This window comes from Emys orbicularis, chromosome 1 (genome assembly GCF_028017835.1).
Source record: "Emys orbicularis isolate rEmyOrb1 chromosome 1, rEmyOrb1.hap1, whole genome shotgun sequence".
NCBI lineage: Eukaryota > Metazoa > Chordata > Testudines > Emydidae > Emys > Emys orbicularis.
In genome coordinates this window covers 224,328,102-224,355,948 of record NC_088683.1, presented here as the reverse complement: position 1 = coordinate 224,355,948, position 27,847 = coordinate 224,328,102, and the positions used below count along the sequence as shown (strand labels likewise).

General features: G+C 45.4%; 1 protein-coding gene across 1 annotated transcript in view; it reads right to left on the bottom strand.

Annotated features, from left to right (window-relative positions):
- Nucleotides 1-27,847, bottom strand: part of APOO (apolipoprotein O) — an 80,858-nt gene that overhangs the window by 52,542 nt on the left and 469 nt on the right. The gene's annotated exons all lie outside the window — the stretch shown is intronic.

The window sequence follows — 27,847 nt, the reverse complement described above, 5'->3', positions numbered from 1 at the left end:
AGCCATAACCAATGGAGCAAAAGTATTAAATCTAGTATAGTAGATTTAAGTAGAACTTCAAAAGTTACGAACACCTTGGGAATGGAGGTTGTTCATAACTCTGAACAAAACATCATGGTTGTTCTTCCAAAAGTTTACAACTGAACATGGACTTAATACAGCTTTGAAACTGTACTATGCAGAAGAAAAATGCTGCTCCCCCCCTTTTTTTAGTAGTTACATTTACTACAGTACTGTATTTACTGCCCCCCCCCTTTTTTTTTTGGTCTCTGCTGCTGCCTGATTGCATATTTCTGGTTCCAAATGAGGTGGGTGGTTGACTGGTCGGTTCGTAACTCCCAGGTTCTACTGTAATTTTTTTATTTTTAAAGTGATATATAAAAAGTCTCACTAAAGTATATATTATATGGCCCCATTCCAGCACACCTCAGTTCTCAAATAAGAATCAGTATTTATAGGGGTACACACAGACAGAGCAAGGGAGTTAGATTTATTTTTCATACTGTAGTAGTACCAGAAGTGCACCAGGCACTTTCAACCGGGTGTTTTTGTTCTCATTATAAAATAAACAAACTAATTTAAGCTAAAACTATATTACTCTTCCACTTCTAAAGAGAGGGCACCCTTCAAGTCACAGCAGCACTGTAATGGCCCTATACATCAATAAAGTTTGTACCACACAAAACCATTGCTAAAAGATTTTTTTTTTTAAATGTTTTATATACATAGAAACATTATTTACTTTAGATCATGAAAGGTTAGCTTGTCCCATTTTCAGTTTTCAGAATTTACTTTAGAATCTGATTTTGTAATACTGTACTAAGAATAATTCCTAACTTATCTATTTTAGAAAGCATTCTGATATTAATTGTATCTTCAACTTGCGTCACTCTTACTGCTATTCAGTGGGTAGCAAAAAAAGATTGCATAAGTGCACAGATTTTCTCCAGCCAATGCTCTGTATTTTTATAGCTGACAAAAAAATAAGTGACGCCTGTTGCTTTCGCAAATTGTGAGCAGAGTTCAGCTTTATTTGTAGAGCAAACTATATCAGCAAACTGGTGGAGGAAGGCTATCATATTTCATCTTGCATTGTTTTGTTTTACTTTCTACAGTCTCAAAAATATTTAACAATTAAAAAAATTCCCATAGGAAAATAAATCCTATTCTGTCTCACAAGATAAACAGGAAAAAGGAGCTAAGGGATAAAGTGGAGCTTTTTTCTCTGATGATTTCTTCTATGTAAATTTCCTAGGGCTTTTCTACACAAACACTTAGGCCTTGGCTACACTTGCGAGTTGCAGCGCTGTAAAGCCGCCCCCAGCGCTGTAACTCACTCCCCGTCCACACTGGCAAGGCATTTGCAGCGCTGTATCTCCGTGGTTGCAGCGCTGCATGTACTCCACCTCTCCGAGAGGAATAGCAAGTATTGCGCTGCCGCTGCAGCGCTGCGGCGCCAGTGTGGCCGCCCAATGCGCTGTGAATGGCCTCCAGAATTATTCGGCAGTATCCCACAATGCCTGTTCTAGCCACTCTGGTCATCAGTTCAAACTCTACTGCCCTGGCCTCAGGTAACCAACCATGTGACAGACCCTTTACATTCCCCGGGAATTTTAAAAATCCCCTTCCTGTTTGCTCATCCCGGCGTGGCGTGGAGTGCTATCAGCGAATCTTTCCAGGTAACCATGCCTCCACGCGCCAAGCGAGCCCCAGCATGGAGCAATGGCGAGTTGCTGGACCTCATCAGTGTTTGGGGGGAGGAAGCTGTACAGTCCCAGCTGCGCTCCAGCCGTAGGAATTACGATACCTTCGGGAAGGTATCAAAGGACATGATGGAAAGGGGCCATGACCGGGACCCCCTGCAGTGCAGGATTAAAGTGAAGGAGCTGCGGAGTGCCTACCGCAAAGCCCGCGATGCAAACGGCCGCTCGGGTGCTCCCCCCGCGACCTGCCGATTCTACAAAGAGCTGGATGCGATACTTGGGGTTAACCCCACCTCCACTCCGAGCACCACCATGGACACTTCAGAGTCGGTGTGGGGGGGGGGGGGGGGAGGAGGAAGAGGAGGAGGAGGAGGAAAACGGGAGTGATGGTGGTGGGCCTGATGGAGACACCCCGGAATCCCTGCAGCCATGCAGCCAGGAGCTCTTCTCGAGCCAGGAGGAAGGTAGCCAGTCGCAGCGGCCGGTACTTGGTGGAGAACAAACAGAAGAGCAGGATCCTGGTAAGCAGTTTTTTTTTTCGGTGCGGGCTCTTTGGGAGAGGAGGGTTAAGCATGCATGCCTAGATGCGGAATAGTGCATTGATGTGGTTTATCACATCGCGGTAATCGGCCTCGGTAATCTCCTCGAATGTCTCATCCAGAACGTGTGCAATGCGTTTGCGCAGGTTTATCGGGAGAGCCGCCGTGGTCCTTGTCCCAGCCAGGCTAACATGTCCGCGCCACTGTGCCGCGAGGGGAGGGGGGACCATTGCTGCACACAGGCAAGCTGCATATGGGCCAGGGCAGAAGCCGCATTGCAGTAGAATACCCTCCCTTGCTTCCCAGGTCACCCTCAGCAGCGAGATATCATCCAGGACGAACTCCCGTGGAAAATGTTGGGACAGTGCTCAGTGTAGGTGCCCCCTGAAGCTGTTGGCTCTCCCCAAGGCACAGAAACCCAGAGGACAGTGCAGCCCTGAAACAATCAGTCCCCCTTACTCACCATTGTGAGGCTCCCGTGGGATGTGTGCGCTCTGTTTCGGACGGGAAAATTATGCTATTGCGTAGACCCGGTGTGTTTTATACTCCTTAAGTGTGGGGGGGATCATTACTCTGTCTGGTATGAACAATGCTGCCTCTGTTAAATGTTGCATTTTGCCTATACAGCTGCATCAACCTTGAGACCTCAGCCGTCCCTCTTATCGCCTGCTCAGAGACTGTAAAGACTCAGGAAGAGACCGCGAAAAAGCAAAGAAGACATGCTGCAAGAAGTGATGCGGCAATCTATTAAAGAGAATGAGAAAGCACAGGACTGGAGGGAGAGAGAAAGCAGGATCCGCCAGGAAAACGCAGCGCACCGGCGGCAAAGCACCGCGCACCGGCAGCAAAGCACTGATAGGCTCATAAGCATCCTGGAGCGCCAAGCAGATGCTATCCAGGAGCTGGTAGCCATGCAGAAAGAGGAGCAGTACCGCAAACGCCACCCCCCCCTACAGCCCTTGTCCCAAAACTCTCTGTTGTGCCCCACTGTCACCTCCAACCCACTTTCCCCAACTTCCGTGTTCTTCACGCCACCCGCTGCCTCCAACACCAGTATCTTCACCACCCAGCCCTGAAAACCACGACCCTTACCCTCTGCACTCAACCCCCATCACCATGCAGTATAGCTATCCTGAAGTGCAGCACTCACTGCACAGCACACCAGACAGGACATATGCAAATCTGTGATTGTACTGTTCCCCACTCCACCCCCTTGTTTCTTTTCAATAAATAATTTTGTTTTTCCCAATAAATGGATTCTTTGGCTTTGAAAACATTCTTTATTATTGCATAAAGTAAAAGACTCCTTAGCCCAGGAAATAAACAGGCACTGCAAGTCTGCTTGTCTGCTAAGCAGACACCGATTCCTAAAGATTGGAACTACTGCACTTCACTCCTGTGCAGGGCACCAGATATCACTGCTGGTTTTCAGCCTCAAATTGCTCCCTCAAGGCATCCCTAATCCTTGCAGCCCCGCGCTGGCCCCCTGTAATAGCCCTGCTCTCTGGCTGTGCAAATTCAGCCTCCAGGTGTTGAACCTCGGAGGTCCATGCCTGAGTGAAGCTTTCACCCTTCCCTTCACAAATATTATGGAGGGCACAGCACGCAGATATAACCGCGGGAATGCTGTTTTCAGCCAAGTCCAGCTTCCCATACAGAGATCGCCAGCGGCCCTTTAAACGGCCAAAGGCACACTCCACAGTCATTCGGCACCGGCTCAGCCTGTAGTTGAACCGTTCCTTGCTGCTGTCAAGTCTCCCTGTGTAGGGTTTCATGAGCCACGGCATTAACGGGTAAGCGGGATCTCCAAGGATCACAATGGGCATTTCAACTTCCCCTACCATGATCTTCTGCTCTGGGAAAAAAGTCCCGGCCTGCATCTTCCTGAACAGCCAAGTGTTCCGAAAGATGCAAGCATCATGCACCTTTCCGGGCCAGCCTGTGTTAATGTCAATGAAACGCCCACGGTGATCCACAAGCGCCTGGAGAACCATAGAGAAATACCCCTTCCGATTAACGTACTCGGATCCTAGGTGGGGTGGTGCCAGAATAGGAATGTGCGTCCCATCTATCGCCCCTCCACAGTTAGGGAACCCCATTTGTGCAAAGCCATCCACTATTTCCTGCACGTTACCCAGAGTCACGGTTCTTCTGAGTAGGATGCGATTAATGGCCTTGCAAACTTGCATCAACACGATTCCAACAGTCGACTTTCCCACTCCAAACTGGTTTGCGACCGACCGGTAGCTGTCTGGAGTTGCCAGCTTCCAGATTGCAATAGCCACCCGCTTCTCCACTGGCAGGGCAGCTCTCAATCTCGTGTCCTTGCGCCGCAGGGTGGGGGCGAGCTCCTCACACAGTCCCATGAAAGTGGCTTTTCTCATCCGAAAGTTCTGCAGTCACTGCTCATCATCCCAGACTTCCATGACAATGTGATCCCACCATTCAGTGCTAGTTTCCCGAGCCCAAAAGCGGCGTTCCACGGTGCTGAGCATGTCCGTGAATGCCACAAGCAATTTCGTATCGTACGCGTTACGCGGCTCGATAGCATTGTCGGACTCCTCACCCTCACTGTCACTTTGGATCTTAAGGAATAGTTCGACAGCCAAACGTGACGTGCTGGCGAGACTCGTCAGCATATGCCTCAGCAGTTCGGACTCCATTTCCCGCAGACAGATCGCGCTGCACTCTGAAACCGTTGAAAGATGGCGCCAAAGGTGGACGGAAACAAAGGGATTTCTGGGATGCGAAGCGATGCATCACGGGGCATTGGGACAGGACCCAGAATCCCCCGCACCCACGCCCCCTTCCCACAACCCACGGCGCCAGAATAGGAAAAGGTGCTCTGTGGGATAGCTGCCCATAATGCACCGCTCCCAACAGCGCTGCAATTGCCGCAAATGTGGCCACGACAGTGCGCTGGGCAGCTGTCAGTGCGGACAGAGTGCAGCGCTTTCCCTACTCAGCTGCACGAAGTCAGGTTTAACTCACAGCGCTGTACATCGGCAAGTGTAGCCAAGGCCTTAGCTTGGGGCAAGCTGGAGTGTAAATCTAGCCCACACCAGCCTGCCACATACTAAGGGTCTGTGTGGACCCTGCTGCTGCACACTAAATGTTCCCTAGTACTCTTTGATCTAACCCATTTCAAACCAGGGTAGATTAAAGTACACTAGAGAACTATTAGTGCAGGGCAGCAGGTTCCACATGAACACAGTGCACTGCAGGGTAGTGCAGTGTACAGTGGAGTCGCATCTTACGCGGGGGCTTAGGTTCTAAAGTCAGCGTGTAAAGGAGAAAATTGCGTATAGTCAAAATTACCCTTGAAAATCCCTTAAATTGCCCATATAGTATACTGTACATGGTTTTGTGTATACAACCCTGTACAGTAATATGTATAATGTATACAGTAATGTACAGTATATAATAAAGAGTACATATGCAAAATATAATTTTGCAGTATTGTATTTTTAATTACAGGGTGTAATTACAGGGGGTGGTCGGGGCTTGATGTCGATCCAGGAAACGGAAGTGATGGAGACCGAGTCGTAGACGAAGCGGTTCAGCTCGAGAAGTTAAGCGCGTAAGCTCATCTGCTGCTGGTTGTTTTTCCTTGAAAAACATGGTGATCGGCAACTGTTGCTGTTGTCTCTTGAGCTGCTCAAACATTTCTTGATACGGTCTCAAATCATCTGTAATACTATGTGTGATTTTGAGGCTTTGTTCCATAGAGGGATCATATTCAGAAATTAAATCATTCAAGTATTTCGCTGCTTGAAACACTTCAGGAAATTTATGAAGATTCCAACTTGCTGGCTCTTCCTGTTCGTTGTCATCATCTTCGTCTTCTGTGGACGATTTTATCAGTTCCTTTAACTCTTCGTTAGTCAATGTTTCTCTATGGCTCTCAATTAATTCTTCAATTTCTTCCTCAAGGATGTCGACAAAGCCATCACCACCCACTTGCCTGGCCACCTGAACAATGCGTTTCACTTCTTTGTTAATGGTCGGGAAACCCTTAAAATCATTCACACATTCTTACCATAGATTTTGCCAACATGCATTGACTGTTTCAGGCTTGATTGCATCCACTGCCTGTTTAATATAAGTGATGCAATCGGCAATGTTAAAGGACTTCCAACACTCCATCACATTAAGATTGGGATCAGCATTCATAGCGCTACATAACCATGTGAACGTAAGCCTCGTGTACGTGGCCTTGAAACAGCGAATCATGCCTTGGTCGAGAGGTTGGAGGGTGGAGGTGGTATTGGAGGGGCGGGGGGGAAAGACGACTTCAACGTCGTTGTGTGCAAACCGGAGTGCCGCAGGGTGGCCAGGAGCATTGTCTACGATCAGCAACACTTTAAAGTCAAGTCCTTTCTCTTCGAGGTACCGCTTGACCTCTGGAATGAAACACTTGTGGAACCAATCCAGAAATAACGCTGCCGTCACCCAAGCCTTTTTATTTGATTGCCAGAACACAGGCAGGAGATTTTTGTTCTTGCCTTTTAGGGCACGGGGATTTGCAGCCCTGTAGAGCAAGCCCGGCTTTATTAAATGCTTTTATTAAATGGCTTGTCTTTCTGATTTCGAAATGTAAGTGCGGTTGGGCATTTTTTTCCAAAAGAGCCCAGTCTCATCAGCATTAAAAACTTGTTCCGGAAGATAGCCCTTTTCTTCTATGATTTTCTTTAATTGTTCGGGGTAGGCTTTTGCTGCCTCTTCATTGGCAGATGCAGCTTCACCAGTAGTCTGCACGTTTTTGAGGTTGAAGCGGTTCCTAAAACTGTTAAGCCAACCTTGGCTGACTTTGAATTCCTTCTCATCAGAAGGCTGTCCCTCTTCGGCAGGGGGTTTGAACAGCGCATAGAGGCTAAGAGCCTTTTCTTGCAACGTGTTGCCATCGATAGGCACAGGTTTACGGTTCATGTCTTCCAGCCATAAGTTTAATGCCTTTTCAGTCTTCACTAAAGTCTTATCACGCACCTGGCTTGTCACCTTAGCAGTTATTGGAGCACTTGATGCCACGAATTTCTCTCTCTCAAATCTTGATGGCATGGATGCTAGATTCGTTGTGGCCATATTTACGCACCACGTTGGAGACCAACATACCGTCTCTCAATAAGTCCAACACAGTCAGTTTTTCCTCCAGCATTGGAACAGGTCGCTATTTCTTTGGTTGAGCACCAGATGAAGTAGTTGGCTTGTGTTTAGGGGCCATGTTGTATGAAAAATACGTATCTTTAAACACTAGAATCACACTCAGCGTGGCTAGATGCTCATACTATGAGAGGCACACGGGAACTGAGACCGACTGAAGGAACAGCAGATTCACGTCTCCCATCTCACGCTCATTCCGGGGCATATGCTCATTGAGTGGAATGGTGGGTGGAATCGCTCACACTATTTACAGGTATCTTGTTGTTTTTCTTTTTTTTGCCGAGTGCGTATAGTTGAATTCGCATAAGTTAAATGCGCGTATGATGTGACTCACCTGTACATTTGTACTCCAGCAAATCATATGTTCATATAGACAAGCCCCAAACGCTGCTGGATTGCCTGTGGGTTTTTTTAAACTATCAGGTTCTCAAGACTGGAGAATCTTAAATGCACTCATAATGAAGGGTGGGCAATCACTGCCCTAGTACACAGAGAAGGTGTTCTTTCCCTCTTGTATCCTTGTAATAGTCCGGTGCGGGGGTCGCGCCCTCTTAGGGGCCGTCGGGCGCCAGGCCGCTTCACTACACGGCCCAGTCAGACCTCGTATCCGGGAGGTCTAAGGGTTCCGCCCCTTTGGCAGGGGCTAAACAAAAGGCTCCCTGCCGCTGCAAGGAGTTCCCGCCCTCAGGCAGGGCGGGACCGTGGACCAGTCCTAAGCTCCGGTTCCTTCAGCCGGAGCTGGGGACTTACACAGTTCAATAAGCCCGAAGGCTAGCTCAGAGCGGGGTGATACCCCAGGGCTCGAAAAGGGGCTCAGGTCCTTGTGGGAGGAGCTGAGCACTAACCAATAGTTCAGGGGGGGGGGGGGGCCTCAGGTCCTTGCAGGAGGAGCTGAGCGCCACAAACTTAGTAACTCCAGTCCCTCAATCAGGGAGTGAGCAGGCAGGTAATGGCAACCCAGGCCCTAGGTCAGGGCGGGGCAGCAAACAAACAATCAGCCCAGGCCCACAGTCAGGGCGGGGCAGCACAACAGCAGTTCTAGGCTCAGGCCCTCAGGCAGGGAGGAGCTGAGCAAACACCCACGCAGTTCAGGGCTCAGGCCCTCAGGCAGGGAGGAGCTGAGCAAACACACACGCAGTTCAGGGCTCAGGCCCTCAGGCAGGGAGGAGCTGAGCAAACACACACGCAGTTCAGGGCTCAGTCCCTCAGGCAGGGAGGAGGAGAGACTGCCACCCGGCGTGGGGGTGGCAGGGGGGAACACAGGCCCACCCACTCCACTGTGTTCCAGCCCGGGGCCCTATCCGCAGCAGTCCGTCTGCCGTGGGGTCAGTGGGGATCCTGCCCGCAACACACTGACATAGGCTCGGGGTCTGCTATCCCCGGGCTACTTCCCATCTCCTCCTCCTCCATGGGTACCTGCTCCTCGCTGGGCTCGGCAGCGGGGTCCCACACCATGGGCTCCTCGGGTTGCTGGGGGTTGTCTAGGTCGGGCCGCTCCTCCGGTCTCGGGTCCGGCTCAGGTCCGGGTGGCTCCTCGGTGTACCGTGCTCGGGGCAGGCTCGGCCAGTCCACCTCGGGGTACCTTCCTTGGGGCAGTCTCGGTCGGTCCGCCTCGGGGTACCGCGCTCAGGGCAGGCTCGGCCAGTCCACCTCGGGGTACCTTCCTTGGGGCAGTCTCGGTCGGCCCGCCTCGGGGTACCGCGCTCGGGGCAGGCTCGGCCAGTCCACCTCGGGGTACCTGCCAAGCGGGAGGTTTGAGCGGCGCTGGGTATTAGAGTGCCTGGGTCTGGGGAGGCTCGGCCCGTCTGCGTCCAGGTACCGGGCTCGGGGTAGGCTCCGTCTCGCAGGAGCTCGGGCCGGAACGTCTGTCCTCTCCGGCCGCTCGGCTCCAACTGAGTGTTGGGGCCGGGCTTTTATACTTCCTGTCCCGCCCCTTGACTTCCGGGGGGGCGGGAACAGGTGGTGGTAGCTCCGCCCACTTGAGTGGCGGCTCTGGCTCTTCCCCCTCTGGGGTTGGCTCCGCCCACCTGGGTGGCTGTTCTGGCTCCTCCCTCTCAGGGGCCGTCGGGAGCCAGGCCGCTTCACTACAATCCTTGAGTACAAATATCAAGAAGGAACAACTGGCCATTTCCCCATTGCCTGAAGTCAGGGGGTTGGTTTTAGGCACTGGGATTTGCCCACCTGTGATGAGCCAGATACTCCATTATCATCTACCATGGATGTATCACACTTCCTCTAAATTAAACATCTGTACTAGCCACTGTAAGAGAGGATACTGAACTGGATGCACCATCATGTGACCTAATATGGCAGATCCTATGTTCCTAAAATATCCCTTCAAACATTTGTTTTCTTCACTGAGATTGGTGTGTCATTATAGCGTCCTCTACTGGCACTGGCTCCCCCTCCCCTCCCCCCGTAAACAAATTCTGCAAGATATGTTTTAAAAGAAAACTGCTAACTCTTACAAACAAAATAAAACAGACAAATAATTGAATGGCCAAGAGTGTAACATAAATTAAATGCTATTTATGCATACATTATACATATTACTGTACAGGGTTGTATATACAAAACCATGTACAGTATACTATACTTTATGGGCGATTTAAGGGATTTTTTTACAGACAGCCCCCGAACCTGAAGCAAATACTCACCGGTAACTACACACCACACAACAGAAACACTAACCCAGGAACCAATCCCTGCAACAAACCCCGTTGCCAACTCTGTCCGCATATCTATTCAAGGGACACAATCATAGGACCTAATCACATCAGCCACACCATCAGGGGCTCGTTCACCTGCACATCTACCAATGTGATATATGCCATCATGTGCCAGCAATGCCCCTCTGCCATGTACATTGGCCAAACCGGACAGTCTCTACGCAAAAGAATAAACGGACACAAATCAGACATCAAGAATTCTAACATTCAAAAACCAGTAGGAGAGCACTTCAATCTCCCTGGACACTCAATAACAGACTTAAAAGTGGCCATTCTTTAACAAAAAAAACCCTTCAAAACAGAAACTTCAATGAGAAACTGCAGAAATGGAATTAATTTGCAAACTTGACACCATCAAATTCGGCCTGAATAAAGACTGGGAATGGCTGGGTCACTATAAAAAAGGAAAATTTCCCTCAGTTGATATTCACCCCTTCTTGTCAACTGTTGGAAATGGGCCACATCCACCCTGATTGAATTGGCCTCATTAGCACTGATCCCCCCCACTTGGAAAGGCAACTCATCTTTTCATGTGCTGTGTATTTATAGCTGCCTACTGTATTTTTCACGTCATGCATCTGATGAAGTGGGATATAGCCCACGAAAGCTTATGCCCAAATAAATGTGTTCGTCTCCAAGGTGCCACAAAGACGCCTCGTTGTTTTTATTATAATCTTATGACACAAAGTTTGTGTTCTACAATTACATGTGTAAATTAGAGATCAAATCTGCTGTTGCAAGCAATTAAATCTACTGAGACTGTGGGCAGGAAGTGATTATGTAAAGACCAAGGGGGAAAAAACAGCAGTTCAACATGTGATATGAATCTAACCAATGAAAAATAATTTCTAGTTTAGCTGCTCTAAATTTATCAACATAGTACAGTTTGCTCAGCTTTGGACTTGAGAATTTTGTCCTAAAATACCTAAGAAAGTTTATTTTTCCTTTAATTATCACTAGTTTCTTCATTTATATACAATGTAACAAAGTCTTAAAACAAGTGGTTTGATCTAGTGTAGCAATTTAATTGGAAACAAAACTATATACATTTTACATTACCTTCGTTTTTCTAACAGACAATAACTGGCAATTCTTTCTTGTCCTAACTGTAAAGCTACAACTAACAAAATATCATGCAGGCATATTAGCCAAGAGCAAATGGTCTCCTGAGAAAGTAAAAGCACCGAATAAATGTTAACAGTTTTTAAAACAAAACCCCATACTCTATAAGTATCTAAAGACTTAAATATTCCAAAGTTTGGAAATATCACGTGTATTCTGAGAAATGAAGAACAGACAGCAATGGAAATGCATGAATTTAAGAAGCAGAAAACCTCAACAGCACAGCATATTTTTTTCAGAAGTTTAAAAACGCCTACTACTGTGTACACCCTAAACCACTTTGAACCAGTACTGAATGTAGATAACTAGAAGGAAGGAAAATGTGATTAAAATATTAATGTGTATTTAGTATTTTTGTGCTATTTATATTTTAATATAGTCGGTAAAGAGAGCTCAAGGGTAACAGTAATTAACTTTGAGTAGTGAAATTAAAAATCAGTCTGAGCCTGAATCATGACAACTTATCAAGAAGTTGTTTTCACAGTGAAAAGCAACAGCAAAATAACATGCTGTTAAAAGGGTACAGATAATTCCAATCTATCAGAGCTTTTGACTGTAAACAACTGGAATTCAAACAAAAATTAACGAGTTACCACACATAACACCTCAATTTTCTGGAGTGAATTTTACGAGTGATTTTACAATTAAGGCTTTCACTTTTAATGCCAACTTTGCTTATTATCATCACTTGGAACTATGTGGCTAAGGCCTGGTCTACACTAGGACTTTAATTCGGATTTAGCAGCGTTAAATCGAATTAACCCTGCACCCGTCCACACAACAAAGCCATTTATTTCAAAATAAAGGGCTCTTAAAATCGATTTCTGTACTCCACCCCGACGAGTGGAGTAGCGCCAAAATCGATTTTGTCATTTCAAATTAGGGTTAGTGTGGCCGCAATTCGATGGTATTGGCCTCCGGGAGCTATCCCACAGTGCACCATTGTGACCGCTCTGGACAGCAATCTGAACTCGGATGCACTGGCCAGGTAGACAGGAAAAGCCCCGCGAACATTTGAATTTCATTTTCTGTTTGCCCAGCGTGGAGAGCACAGGTGACCACAGATAGCTCATCAGCTCAGGTAACCATGCAGGCCGATAATCGAAAAAGAGCACCAGCATGGACCGTACGGGAGGTACTGGATCTGATTGCTATATGGGGAGAGGATTCAGTGCTAGCAGAACTTCGTTGGAAAAGACGAAATGCCAAAACTTTTGAAAAAATCTCCAAGGGCATGATGGAGAGAGGCCACAATAGGGACTCAGATCAGTGCCGCGTGAAAGTCAAGGAGCTCAGACAAGCCTATCAAAAAACAAAGGAGGCAAACGGTCGCTCTGGGTCAGAGCCGCGGACATGCCGCTTCTACGCCGAGCTGCATGCAATTCTAGGGGGGGCCGCCACCACTACCCCACCTTTGACCGTGGATTCCGGGGCGGGGATAATCTCATCAGCTACACCTGAGGGGAAGAGGAGGAGGAGGAGGAGGAGGAGGAGGACGACGACGACGACGAGCTTGCGGAGAGCACCCAGCACTCCGTTCTCCCCAACAGCCAGGATCTTTTTTTTAACCTGACTGAAGTACCCTTCCAACCCAGTATCCAAGACCATGACCCCATGGAAGGGACCTCAGGTGAGTTTACCTTTTAAAATATAAAACTTGTTTTAAAAGCAAGCGTTTAATGATTACTTTGCCCTGAGGACTTGGGATGCATTCGCGGCCAGTACAGCTACTGGAAAAGTCTGTTAACGTGTCTGGGGATGGAGCGGAAATCCTCCAGGGACATCTCCATGAAGCTCTCCTGGAGGTACTCCAAAAGCCTTGCCACAAGGTTTCTGGGCAGTGCAGCCTTATTCCATCCTCCATGGTAGGACACTTGACCACGCCATGCTTGCAGCAAGTAATCTGGTATCATTGCCTGACAAAGCCTGGCAGCGTATGGTCCCGGTGTTTGCTGGCATTCAAGCAACATCCGTTCTTTATCTCACTGTGTAATCCTCAGGAGAGTGATATCGCTCATGGTAACCTGGTTGAAATACGGGAATTTAATTAAGGGGACAGAGGTGGCCATTCCTACTGGGCTGTTTGCCTGTGGCTGAAAAGAAATCCTTCCCTGCAGTTAGCCAAGCGCAGGGTGGGGGGGAATTGGCCCTGAGCTTTTCGCGTTTGGCTAGCAGGGATCTTCCCTGTTACCAGCCACGCGGTGGGGGGAGGGATAAAGCGATCATCCCAGAGAATTGGATGGGGGGGGGGGTTGTTTTCTGCTGCTGAAGGTTAACAGGAAAACCGCAGCAGTCAACGGGCTTTGCTTGGTATGTAGGAAAGGAGGGCGCAGAAGCCGAAAGACAATGGCTTACCATGGCTGCATGCAAGCTGAATTCTGTTGCCCAGACCTGCGTCTGTGATCTCTAACACCAAAGCCACAGGCACTCAATATTAAGATGGAAAATGCGACCTTGTACTGAAATCACATGTGCTATGTAATGTGAATAGTCTTGTTCACCGTGAAAGACTATAAGCATTGTTCTGTAAAATGTATCATTTTAAAAACTTCTCTCCTTTTTTTCAACCCTCCCTCCAGCAGCTGCAAATTTTTCAAGCCTCCCTCCTCCGTCCCGAAGGCTATCTCAGATAAGGCGGCGTAGAAAGAGGACGCGAGACGACATGTTCACGGAAATAATTGAATGCACCCGCAATGAAAGAGCTCATTTGAATGAGTGGAAGGACACTGTATCTAAATTTAGGAAAGATGCCAGTGAACGTGAGGTCATGAGGGACGCTCGAGATGAGAGGTGGCAGGCTGCAACGCTGGGGCTGCTGCGTGATCAAACGGACATGCTCCGGCATCTGGTGGAGCTTCAGGAACGGCAGCAGGATAACAGACTGCCACTGCAGCCGCTGTATAACCTCCCTCCCCCCTCACCATGTTCCATATCCTCCTCACCCAGACGTGTAAGAACGCGGGGGAGGGGGGAGGCTCCGTGCACCCTCCCACTCCACCCCAGTGGACAGCCCAACCAAAAGGCTGTCATTATATTGAATTTTTTCAGTGGCCTTTTACTTCCCTCCTATCCTCCTCCCAAACCTCACCCAGATTACCTTGTTGGTTCTCTCCCTATGTTTATAATCACTTAATAAAGAATACATGATTTTTAAACGATAGTGACTTTATTTCCTTTGAAAGCAAGCTGGGGGAATGGGGAGGGTGGGTTCCTTACAGAGAATGAGTCAATAAAGGGGGCGGATTTTCATGAAGGAGAAACAAACAGAAATTTCACACTGTAGCCTGGCCAGTCATGAAACTGGTTTTCAAAGCTTCTCTGATGCACAGCGCTTCCTGGTGTGCTCTTCTAATCGCCCTGGTGTCTGGCTGTGCGTAATCAGCAGCCAGGCGATTTGCCTCAGCCTCCCACCCTGCCATAAAGGTCTCCCCCTTACTTTCACAGAGATTGTGGAGCACACAGCAAGCAGAAATAACAATGGGGAGATTGGTTTGGCTGAGGTCTGAGCGAGTCAGTAGCGATCGCCAGCGACCTTTTAAACGGCCAAATGCACATTCTACCACCATTCTGCACTTGCTCAGCCTGTAGTTGAACAGCTCCTGACTCCTGTCCAGGCTGCCTGTGTATGGCTTCATGAGCCATGGCATTAAGGGGTAGGCTGGGTCCCCAAGAATAACTATTGGCATTTCAACATCCGCAACTGTTATTTTCTGGTCCGGGAAGTAAGTCCCTTGCTGCAGCCCTTTAAACGGAGTAGTGTTCCTGAAGACGCGAGCGTCATGAACCCTTCCCGGCCAGCCCACGTTGATGTTGGTGAAACGTCCCTTGTGATCCACAAGTGCTTGCAGCACCATTGAAAAGCAACCCTTGCGGTTTATGTACTGGGTACCCTGGTGCTCCGGTGCCAAGATAGGGATGTGGGTTCCATCTATCGCCCCACCACAGTTAGGGAATCCCATTGCAGCAAAGCCTTCCACTATGACCTGCACATCTCCCAGAGTCACTAGCTTTTGTAGCAGCACCTCAGTGATTACTTTGGCTACTTGCATGACAGCAGCCCCCACAGTAGATTTGCCCACTCCAAATTGATTCCCGACTGACTGGTAGCTGTCTGGCGTTGCAAGCTTCCACAGGGCTATTGCCACTCGCTTCTCAATTGTGAGGGCTACTCTCATCTTGGTATGCTGGCGCTTCAGGGCAGCGGAAAGCAAGTCACAAAGTTCGAAGAAATTGCCCTTACGCATGCGAAAGTTTCGCAGCCACTGGGAATCGTCCCACACCTGCAACACTATGCAGTCCCACCAGTCTGTGCTTGTTTCCCGGGCCCAGAATCGGCGTTCCACGGCTATAACCTGCCCCATTAACAGCATGATCTCCAAAGCACCGGGTCCCGTGGTTCGATAGAATTCCATGTCCATATCCTCATCACTCTCGCCGCCGCGCTGCCGTAGCCTGCTCCTCGCCACCTGGTTTTGCAGGTTCTGGTTCAGCATAAACTGCACGATAAGGCGCGAGGTATTTACAATGTTCATGACTGCTGTCTTGAGCTGAGCCGGCTCCATGCTTGCCGTGGTATGGCGTCTGCACTGTTCACCCAGGAAAAAGGCGCGAAACGGTTGTCTGCCGTTGCTTCCCTGGAGAGGGGGGAGGATATACCCAGAATCACCCGCGACAATGTTTTTGGCCCCATCAGGCATTGGGATCTCAACCCAGAATTCCAATGGGCGGGGGAGACTGCGGGAACTATGGGATAGCTATGGGATAGCTACCCACAGTGCAACGCTCCAGAAATCGACGCTAGCCCCGGTACATGGACGCACACCGCCTAATTAATGTACTTAGTGTGGCCGCATACATTCGACTTTATACAATCTGTTTCCCAAATTCGAATTATATAAATTCGGATTAATCCCGTAGTGTAGACATACCCATATACAGTAGAACCTCAGAGTTACGAACACCACAGGAATGGACGTTGTTCGTAACTCTGAAATGTTCTTAACTCTGAGCAAAAGGTTGTGGCTGTTCTTTCAAAAGTTTACCACAGAACATTGACTTAATACAGCTTTGAAACATTACTATGCAGAAGAAAAATGCTGCTTTCCCTTTATTTTTTTAGTAGTTTATGTTTAAAACAGTACTGTCCTGGATTTGCTGCTTCTTTTTTTTTTTTTTTTTTTTTTGGTCTCTGCTGCTGTGTGATTGAGTACTTCTGGTTCCAAATGACGTGTGTAGTTGACCAGTCAGTTCGAAACTCTGGTTTCATAACTCTGAGGTTCCAATGTAGTGAAAAATATAGTTTATAAGGGAAATTAGTGCAAATCATCCATTCAAATGACTGTAAAATTCGAAGTCCCCACTTGACTTGGTGTGAATAGAGCTGGTCAGGAATTTTCTGACAAAACAGGTTGTCATCAGAAAATGCCACTTTGTCAAAACCAAAATGTTTTGGAAAAGTATCTGTTTCATGGAATCCTAGAAATGTCGGGCTGGAAGGGATCTTGAGAGGTCATCTAGTCCGACCCACACACACTGAGGCAAGATACGAAACCTAGGCCTCCCTGACAGATATTTGTCAAACCTGTTCTTGGATCGCATTGACTCGGATTGCATTGGATAGGTGAATGGCAGCCTGTAAGTCCCCCTCCCCAACAGTCCGTGCAGCTGTTTGGAGGGGGTACAGCGAACTCTTGTGATGGTAGTTGAGGGTTCTAGCAAGCCAGGGTAAAGGATTTTTGGATAAATGGAGAAGGAGGAACCAGGACCCATACCAGGTGCAGGGGTCAACCTGGGATGAGATTAAAAAGGAAATGGAGGCAGTGTTAGGGGACCCAGAGGGATGCGGGGTGGCTGAGGAGCCCACCCTCCTTTGGTATATGGGTAGTGGAAGAAGGTCCCTGCCCATTGGGACTGAATGCCTTCCAGGGAAAGGAGGCACTTCAGTCCACTTGTGAAAGGTTTGAAGTAGGGGCAGCATTATGGGAAGCTGCCAGTAATCTTTCAAGTTTGGTGCTGTTTCAGCAAGGGCTGCTGAAGGGTTGTAAATTAGGCGGGGTGGTTAAAGATGATTTGGCACAACAGGGTTTAGAGTCAGAAGCAGAGTTAACAGACCACCTTTAGAGACAGGAGCTGGGACTTGGTCCTGGGGGAGTGGAGGAAAAAAAGAAAAGGTTTCAAAGTGAAAAATGGCAGGGTTTGCAGGAGCAGGTAACAACCCCCACTCTTCTCCCAGAGCCAGGATGGGAACCTGGGGGTAAGGGTTCCCAACTGTTTCAACCCGGGGAGTCTACTCTTGGTTCGGAGCTAACTATATCCTTTTCTTCTTTTTCTCAGTTTACTTAATTTGCTGCTGGTAGCCTATACTTCAAACTGACCTGACAGGCTTCATCGGTTTCTTTCCACTTCTTTCCCCTCCGCTCCCCGTGCCTTTCCACGCTTTTATTTTTCTGGAGTTTTAATGGAGGGTACACTTTGGATACTTATGTGAAATGTTTTTGGTTTTTTGTTTTCTTTGGGACAAAGTATGACAGAGGTCTGCTATATTCCACTGGAATTTTTTTGAGTAAAAGATCCATGGGCAACCATGAAGACAAATGTTTTACTGCCTTTTGAACAGTCTCAAGGTAAAGACAGCACAGATTAAGGCAGCTGTGTGGCAATAATTGTACTTGGGGGCTGAGATGTTACAGACAAACTGCACTACCTTTAAGAACTAAATGTAGTAGTAAGTGATTTAAAGAAGTAAGTGAAAAGTTACAAATACCTTTTGCAAAAATTGATAATACAGGGTTTGGAGGAAAGTAAACATTTGGGAGTTGTGGAAATGGTAAAAGGTAAGAGTTGTGGTATTACAAGAAGCAAGTTTTTGGTTTGATAATAAAACCCAGTTATATAAATGTAACTGTATGTGCAACTCTGTGCAGTCACATTGGATGGAAGCTTGGTAATTAAATTATACCAGGGAGTCAGGTAGAGTGGCTACTACCACCACTATGCTTCTGTGCTCAGAAGCCTTTACAGCTATTCTGAGGGAAAATGGGCTCTTTTCCCACAAAAATGGTCTATAAGGGACTGCTGCAGGCAGCAGGCAGAGAAATAATCTGATCAAAATTATTTGACTATTGGGTAATGTAATCAAAATCACTAAAGGAATGTCAGGGGTTTCTACTGGAACTTAACTTGACTGCCCCTGGCTGTCTCTGGTTGTACAAGATGGGAGTGTAATCGGGGTAAAGTAATCACAGTGCAAGGGATGTTAGGCAAAAGATAATTTTGTGTGCGCGCACAGGAAAAAGAAAAGGAAAAGGGGAGCAATGATGGGAACACTGAGCCTTGGGGTGGCTCTGGGGAATCGCACTGTCGCTTTGGTGGGGGTGCATGAAAACTCTGGGCACAGGGGAGGCAGTTACACCTTGTATAGAATTAATATGGCTAATATAATGTTATGGAGGTTAAACTATTTCCCAGGACGTGTGCAGTGTATATTGGAAAAGGGGTAAAAGAAATGCAAACAAAACATGGTACTTAATTAAAATCCTATTAGGGTTCCAAAAGGAGCCACCATAGGTTGTGCTCTCTCTTTCAGATCTGTGTGTGTTTTGGAGCAGGAAATGAAAGTGAAAAGTAATCAGAACTCTGGTTGAAGTGGAATGCGTCCCTTTTAAGACAGTCTCTGAGCTGCTGATAGCTTTGGATTCAAAAACAAGCCAAGAAAGCCTCTGTGTGGATGCAAATTACCTAGCTAATGGGGGAAGGAGGAAACTGCCCATAAGTAGCAGCACAAAGAACCTGCAAATAATGAATATATCTGGTCAGCAAACAAGCTACTAGAAGACTCAGATTATGGCCCTCCAGAAAAGGGAGGTGAAAAAACAAGTCAAGCCTGAAAATAAGGGGGACAGGTTAACCCTAAGGGCGGGTGTGTGTGTGTGTGTGTGTGTGTGTGTGTGTATAGCAGAAATCTGAAGCTGTCTCTCAGCTATTACCTGAGAATGAACTTAAAGCTTGGTACAGCAGAGAAACTATTGAAAACCTGGTCTGTTGTACAAGAGGGGAAACTGAGGTACACCACCTCATGAATTTCATAAATGACCAGTGAGTGGGGTAATTCACTAGCCTGACTATAGAACAAAATAAGGACAGCCTGGAGGTAATTCTTCTGTTTTTCCTGCAATTAGCAAGGAAATTTGTAAAAGGAATTGGTATTATTATTAAGCAATATTCTGGAAATTGTTTCTTTTGTTTTTCAGACACTCTACAAGCATGCTGACGCCAGCGGAAGAATAACCCAGAACACCATGGATCTATGTTTTGTGTTGTTTGTCTGTAGTGTTTGTCTTGTTGCTAGTATCATTGTGTTTCAATGAACAGAAAACCTCATGACGTGGGTGGAGATGGCTTCAAAAGGCTGAGCTGGGGGTGGGGGGTGGGGGAGAGATGTGTATGGGAATGCAAAATGCTCAACTAGGAGGCCAGCACCTGTGTAATAGCTACCATGGTGCCTGGAAATAGAATGGCAACTAAGGTGGGCCCCACAAGCCCTATGGGAATAATGAGAAGGGGAGGAGCTCACTGGGAATCAATGGAGGTGTGTGTAAAATGGTGTAAATCCAGAGAAGATGTTTGGATGTACCCCTCTCCTATGACTATGGGGAAGCAGGATCAATGGCCTATGGCAAGGGGTGGACAATTGGGTGTACTGTGTATGAGGTGTTTTGCTGGAAATGTACATATTACTGGGGGCACAATTACACCAGTCCTTAACCAACTACACACATCTACACGCTGCTATCTGGACGTTAGTGCACAAATGGATCTGTAAAGCTTATTGCTGTGAATAATCGAACCAGGTCATACTGCCTGATTCCATACCAAGTGGTTAAGTTGGTTTGGACAATAACCCATTTCTCTGTGGACACTAATTGGAATAGGTGTGGTATGCCCGTACGAGAGAAGGTGCAGGGCACTATACTACATAAGGGGCAGTGGGACAAATGGAATATCGACACCTTCCACCTTGATGCCTGGCCCTATCAGGAAATGTGTCGCCATATGTCCTATGCTTTTCCAGGGATACCTGGGCAGGAGGATCCCAAAAGAAAAAGAAAAAAAGGGGTGGAGTGTTAGGATATAGATATTCAGGCCTGTCTGCAAAGGCCTATACTTTAAGAATTTAGGTGTATTCTTATCACTCAGCTAGTTATAGAGGCATAAAAGAAAGAATCAAAATCACTGTCTGCCAGTGTAAGGGCCCTCTCTTACTGTGACAGTCTGAGGCCCTGTTCTTTGGCTAAGCAGCAGAGGCCAGCCATAAGCTGGGAAGTGTATGGTCACATCCTTACATTTCAAACTAGTCGCTTTGAAATAAGGTGCTATTGGGATGTTAGGAATACAATCCTGTCCTGATATTCCTATCACCTCCAGAAAAAGGGAAGAGCCTAGAAGATATAAAAGGAAACTTAGTTTGATAGCATTCTGTCTGGCAAGAACTCACTTATCAATAGCTGGGATGTGAAATCCTCATTTCTGTATTGTTCTATCACTGTAGTCTCCACTTCCCTATTGTTTGTCTGTATAATCTCTGTCTGGTTCTGTGATTGTTTCTGTCTGCTGTATAATTAATTTTGTTGGGTGTAAACCAATTAAGGTGGTGGGATATAATTGGTTAAATAACCATGTTACAATATGTTAGGATTGGTTAGTTAAATTTCAGTAAAATGATTGGTTAAGGTATAGCTAAGCAGAACTCAAGTTTTACTATATAGTCTGCAGTCACTCAGAAAGTAAGGGGAGGAATGGGAACAGGGAATGGGGGTGGGGGAATTGGAATCATGTTTCGCTAAGAGGGGGGGAATGGGAACAGGGACACGGGCAAGGCTCTGTGGTGTCAGAGCTGAGAAGGGGGACACTGAGGAAGGAAACTGGAATCATGCTTGCTGGAAGTTCACCCCAATAAACATTGAATTGTTTGGGCCTTTGGACTTCGGGTATTGTTGCTCTCTGTTCATGCGAGAAGGACCAGGGAAGTGAGAGGGTGAAGGAATAAGCCCCCTAACAGTATCTGTTTCATGGAATCATAGAAACGTAGGGCTGGAAGGGATCTTGAGAGGTTATCTAGTCAGACCCACACACACTGAGGCAAGATTAATTAAACCTAGACCTCCCTGACAGATATTTGTCAAACCTGTTCTTAAAAACCTCCAGTGAGTAGGATTCCACAACCTCCCTTGGTAACCAGCTCTATTGCTTAACTAGTCTTATAGTTTGAAAGATTTTTCCTAATAGCTATCCTACATTTCTCTTCTGCAAATTAAGCTGATTATGTCTTGTCTTACCCTCAGCGGACATGGAGAACAACTCTTCACCGTTCTTTTTATAAGAATCTTTTACATATTTGAAGACTCAAGTCCCCGCCTTTGACTATCTTCTTTTCTTTAGGCCAAACAAACCCAATTTTTTCAAGAGCCAGGTCTATGCTACAAGTTTGTTGGCATAGCTATGCCACTCAGGGGTGTTAAAAACAAATAAACATCCACCCCCTAGTCACCATAGCTATGCCAAGATAAGAGTGTTTCTGTTGGCCCAGCTAGCGCTGTTCCTGGAGGCGGTATTATACCAGGAGCAAACCTTTCTTCTGTCAACATATGCAGCATCTACAGCAGGGGGCTCTGCTGATATAGCTACACCAGTACAGCTGTATTGGCAGAGCCCATGTAGCATAGACCAGCCCAACCTTTCCTCAGAGGTCATATTTTCTAAATCTTTTATCATTTTTGTTGCTCTCCTTCTGGCAGAACCCTGCCTAGTTTCCTGCCAGCTTGTCAGGAGCCCCAGGTCTTTCAGGGTCTGCAGCTCTGGGGCAGCCCTGCTATGTGATGTGCCCCAGTGGATCCGAGAACTTTCAGGATCCCTGCAGCAGAGCTGCAATGCCTGGCTCCAGGGTGGATAAAAATCAATGATTAAAAAAAAAAAACTGATTTTTTTTTTATTTAAATCAGATAGATAAATAGATAGATAAATCAGATAGATTATAGCACAAAGATCTCTCATCATGGAATAGGGATTATAAATTCTAATTCTATAGTATGACACAATATATTCATACAATGTTTAAGAAAAGTTTTGTAAATGAGTTCCAATAGTTCATGGATTAGGGACCCAATCTTATGGGATTCCATAGTCTTCTGTATATATTATTTAGGTTAATCTTTCTATTTACCCAATGGGACTCAGTGCTCAGTCTAGAAGATACTATCAGAGATGCTTAGTTTTGCAGTTCTCAAACTGTGGATGTGTGTCTCCAGAGATAACATGCTTGTTAACAGCAAAAATATTTTAAAATAAATAAATAATATATAGAGGTGAGAAATAACAGACCTCAACCCTATTGTCCCTCTGCAAATTTGTGTACACAGAGTCAATCCCTTACCTCTCTCTAAAAGTGCAAAGTTTTAAAAAGTTCAATGAATAGAAGATTGTTGGGGGCGGAATAGATCTGGACAAGGAGAAGAAGTCTGGAGATAAATATGAGAAGGGAGGGACAGGCAGTACAAACAAAAATAAAACTGTTTGAGCAGCATATTCCAAAAGCCTTGAGGTCTTTCTGAGTGCAGCCTTCATTGATTTGAGATCTACCATACCATTCTCTCACTAGAAGGGAAAACCTATAATGGCAGCAGGCCGTAAACAAGACCCAGTTTGGGAATAAGAACCATTCAAGAAATATGTTTGCTGATGCTGTTTTAAAGAAAGTCACACCAGTGAACTGGTGGAAGTCACTTAAGCACTTGGATTCAGAGACTGTTGAAGTGATAATCTCACTTTTAAACAGCAGTAGCTTCTTTTGCCAGTGTAGAAAGAATATTTTCTTCCTTTGGACTAATTCTTTCCAAATTGAGAAATCGTTTGGGACCTGAAAAAGCAAGAAAGCTTGTTTTTCTTTTCCAGATTATGAACAAACAGGAAAATGAAGGCGAAGATGACTGAGTTAGCTGCAGAAGCCAATATTTTAAGTTTCTATTGTTGACCTGGCTGATGTAGTTGATTTAATTTTTGGGTTTTTTTTTTTTTTTAATATTTCATTTAACTATTTTAGTTAAAAACAATTTTAATAAAAACAAACCTGATTTTAAAAAACTTGAATGTTTAACTACATTCAAAAATTCATATGCTTCTTTTGTTAAAACATTATATGTTTGCTGTTGAAGAAAAAAATCCAGAATACATAATAATGTTGTTTTAGTTAAATACAACAATTTAAATGTCTGTCTGGTGATGTTCTCCTCCTAATACAGCATGGCAAGAAAATCCTCCAAATATTAATGATTAACCTATTGAATTGGAGATAGTTAACCTCCCAATGACTTCATAAATATATGCTTCAATTACCTTTGGTAAATGAAATAACCAATCATTCATTTTGATATAGCTGTAAAACTAATCTGAAAAGTTTTCAAAATAAATCACTGTTTAAAAATGTATAGTGTGTACCTTCTAAAAATGAAACCTACATCTATATGTATTAAGGTTATAACAACCAAGAATGCACCTTTATGTAAAAATCCATGATTAAATTGAGACTTCCTGACTAGTGATTTAAATCAATCATGATTTAAAGCTATTTGATTTAAATCAAATCCACCCTGCCTGGCTCCAAGGTAAGGGGTCTTGAAGCCCTGAGAAACCCTGCTCAGAGTTTCCTGGTAGGAGCCCAGAAGCCCTCAGAGCCACAGCTGAGCTGGAAGCCTCAGAGCTTAGGTGCCTAGTCACCCAGATTCAACTTCCTTTCACAATTTTTGAAACAAAATACATTTAAATTATTTCCAAAAGAGTTTGAAGTTCTCCCCTTTTGTGAGAAATTTCAAATTCTACATTTTGCTGCAAAACAGAACTAAATTTGTTTTCAAAATTTTGGAATTTCCCACAGAAGGAAATTTTGACTTTCAGCCAGTTCCACTTGTCAATTCCTACTACATGTCAATAGATGGCACTAGAGACCATTGCTGTCATATTGAAAAAATATTACACATTTTAATGGAAACATTTACAAGTGTGGTTTATGTAGCAATTCCACTTAAGATTGTAGATTGCTAAATGAAGGTGAAAATGCAAGTCATATGACATCTTACATCTGTAATTAATTGTTATTTATCCTGAACGCTGATAATATGCTCAGCACTGCACAATAAATTCATTTAAAAAATCATTTTGAGGTCATCGATTAGCTACAATTCAACACCATATTGGATGTTTTAGGATACTACTCTGTGGAAAATAATAAAGTTGTGCCAAACTCTGTGGGTCTTGTGACACCATAAGTTTTAAAATATCATGGGGGAATGTGACAGATGTAATTTACTATCATGTTCAATTTAACTTTTTTTTTTTCTGGTTAAGAACCATATGAACTCTCTGAAACCTATGAACATATATTCTTTCTAAACATTAATTGCAGGCATAACTGTAACACCCTCTCTCTTTGGACACGAACACGCACGGTACTCAAGCTATTTACAAGCTACCATTAACTAACTCCTAATAGCTCCCAATAACTAACTAAAAAGATTGCATAAGGAGAGAAAGTTAGAAAGAACAATGTCTAAAATGCTATCCTGATATATTTAACCTGACACAATTATGTTAAAATATCAGTATGAGCAATAGAAGTCTTGTAAAACATCCAGTGTAACTAATGTGAAATTAATCACTTTAAAAGTCAGTTATCTTCAGCTAATTCTGCAGCAGTAGTTATAAAAAACATTTCCAAAGCTGTGCTGGCCAAAGCGGTAACTGGATACATGAATAAAAATGCTTCAGGCACTACAGAGGATGGTAAGCAAAGACATGGACATGTTAATTTCACAACCATACAAATGAGTAAGAAACATTGTAAACAAGCAAGTAGAAAGTAAAAGATAGGCATTGAAAGATTTGTAGTTCATTAGTAGTAAGAAAAATATCATACAAATGTCTTAGGCTTGGTCTACACTACAGAGTTAGGTCGATGTAAGGCAGACCTAATTATGTCAGTGTACACACTACAGCCATTGTAAGTGCCCTACTAGACCGCCATAAATCTATTTCCACAAGAGGCATAGGGCTTATATTGGTGTAGTTAGAGCGATTCAGTGTCCCTATAGCCACTATACTTACACTGGCTGTTGACTGACAAGAAAGCTGGGCTGTCACAGCTGCACGCCCTGGTGCTGCACAGAGGCTCCCAGCTACCCACTCCCTGTGAGGAGTGCTGGTACTGCTTGGAGGCTCTTGGCTCCCGGCTGCTAGGAGCCCAGCTTCCCCCCCCCCCCCCCCCGGGCTCTCAGCTGGGATCCCAGCGGGGGAGTTCTATGTCCTGAGTCTGGGCAGCTCCCGGCAAAGAGCCTTGGGGCAGCCGCCGGGGAACCTTGGGGCAGCCACCAGACTCCCTATGGGGAGCCCAGGGCGCAGCCTGGCAGGGAGCCGAGAGCCGGGCTACCAGTGCCCACACTGCCCCTTAAGTCAGATTGCACACCACTGATAAGAGGAAGGTAGCGTGGATATCAAACACGGCACTAATCACTGCTGTGGTTGTATGTCAACCTAACATAGACTGACTTATATTTTTTAGTATATATGTGCCCTTAGACTTCATACTTGGCAGATTCACATGATATGTGAAGCCTGGATATTTCCCTGTGCTGCTGTATTTTCTTTTGAATGAGACCAAACTATTCTAATGCACCTCCAATTAATTCATGCTGTTTATTACATTTGGAGCAACAGGTAAACAAATAGCTGCTCTGGAGGGATCTGTTCTGTAACCAGTCAATCCTGGAAAGGCTACATATGCATAGAGTTAAGCACTTGTTGAAATTTACATAATAATGGCCACATTGGGTCAGATCAATGGTCCATCTAGCCCAATATCCTTTCTTCTGACAGTGGCCAATGCCAGGTGCTTCAGAGGGAATGAACAGAACAGGCAATCATCAAGTGTTCCATCCCCAGCTTCTGGCAAACAGAGGCTAGATGGTGTTGCATCCCTGCCCACCCTGGCTAATAACCATTAATGGATCTATCTTCCATAAACTTATCTAGTTCTTTTTTGAACCCTGTTAGAGTTTTGACCTTCACAACATCCTCTGGCAAAGAATTCCACAGGTTGACTGTGCGTTGTGTGAAGAAGCACTTCCTTTTGTTTGTTTTAAACCTGCTGCCTATTAATTTCATTGGGTGATCCCTAGTTCTTGTGTTATGTAAAGGAGCAAATAAACACTTCCTTATTCATTTTCTCCACACCAGTCAAGATTTTATAGACCTTTGTCATATCCCCTTTAGTCATCTCTTTTCCAAGCTGAAAAGTCCCAGTCTTTTTAATCTCTCTTCATACAGAAGCTATTCCATAGCCCTAATCATTTTTGTTGCCCGTCCGGTACCTATTCCAATTTCCAATACATCTTTTTTGAGACAGGGCAACCAGATCTGCATTCAGTATTATATGGGTATACCATGGATTTATATTATAGAGGCATTATAATTTTTTTCATCTTATCTATCTCTTCCCTAAAGGTTCCTAACATTCTGTTCGCTTTTTTGACAGCTCCAGCATATTGAGTGGATGTTTTCAGAGAACTATCCACAGTGACTCCAAGATCACTTTCTTGAGTGGTGATACCTTATTTAGATTCCATCATTTTGTCTGTATAGTTGGGATTATGTTTTCCGATGTGCATTACTTTGCATTTATCAACACTGAATTTCATCTGACATTTTGTTGCCCAATCACCCAGTTTTGTGAGATCCCTTTGTAACTCTTCACAGTTTGCTCTGGACTTAATTATCTAGAGTAATTTTGTATCACCTGCAAAATTTTACCACCTCAATGTTTACCTCTTTTTCCTGACCATTTATGAGTATGCTGAATAGGACTGGTCTCAATACAGACTCCTGGGGGACACCACTATTTACTTCTCCCCATTCTGAAAACTGACCATTTATTCCTATCCTTTGTTTCCTATCTTTTAACCAATTACTGATCCATGAGAGGATATTTTCTCTTATGACTGTTTACTTTGCTTAAGAGCCTTTGGTGAAGGACCTTGTCAAAGGCTTTCTGAAAATCTAAGTCCATATGTTTGCTGAACCCCTCAAAGATTGATAAGGCATGATTTCTCTTTACAAAAATCATGTTGACTCTTCCTCAACAAATCACGTTCACCTCTGTGTCTGATAATTCTGTTCTTTAATACACTTTCAACTAATTTGCCTTGCAGACTCACTGATTCCAAGCCTGTGCTTGAGCATACATAGACGTGAAGCCGGGCACACAATGGAGGAGGAACCAGGTCTCACAGCCATGCTAATGCCTCCCTCCTGCTTGTAGCGCTACCCCACACAAACACACCTGCAGCACCTGCAGTCTACTGTCTGGCTCAATTCACTCGGCTGCAGTGAACTGCAGAATTGAGACCGCAAATAAAATAACAAATGCTACAAGTTATCAGATGCCTAACGTTAAATAATTTTGCTTGCCACAGCTTTAGCCTGTAGCACCCTCTGTTGACAGGCTGCACATAATAATAAAGCGCCAAATAGCCCGTACCCAATATTTTCAAAC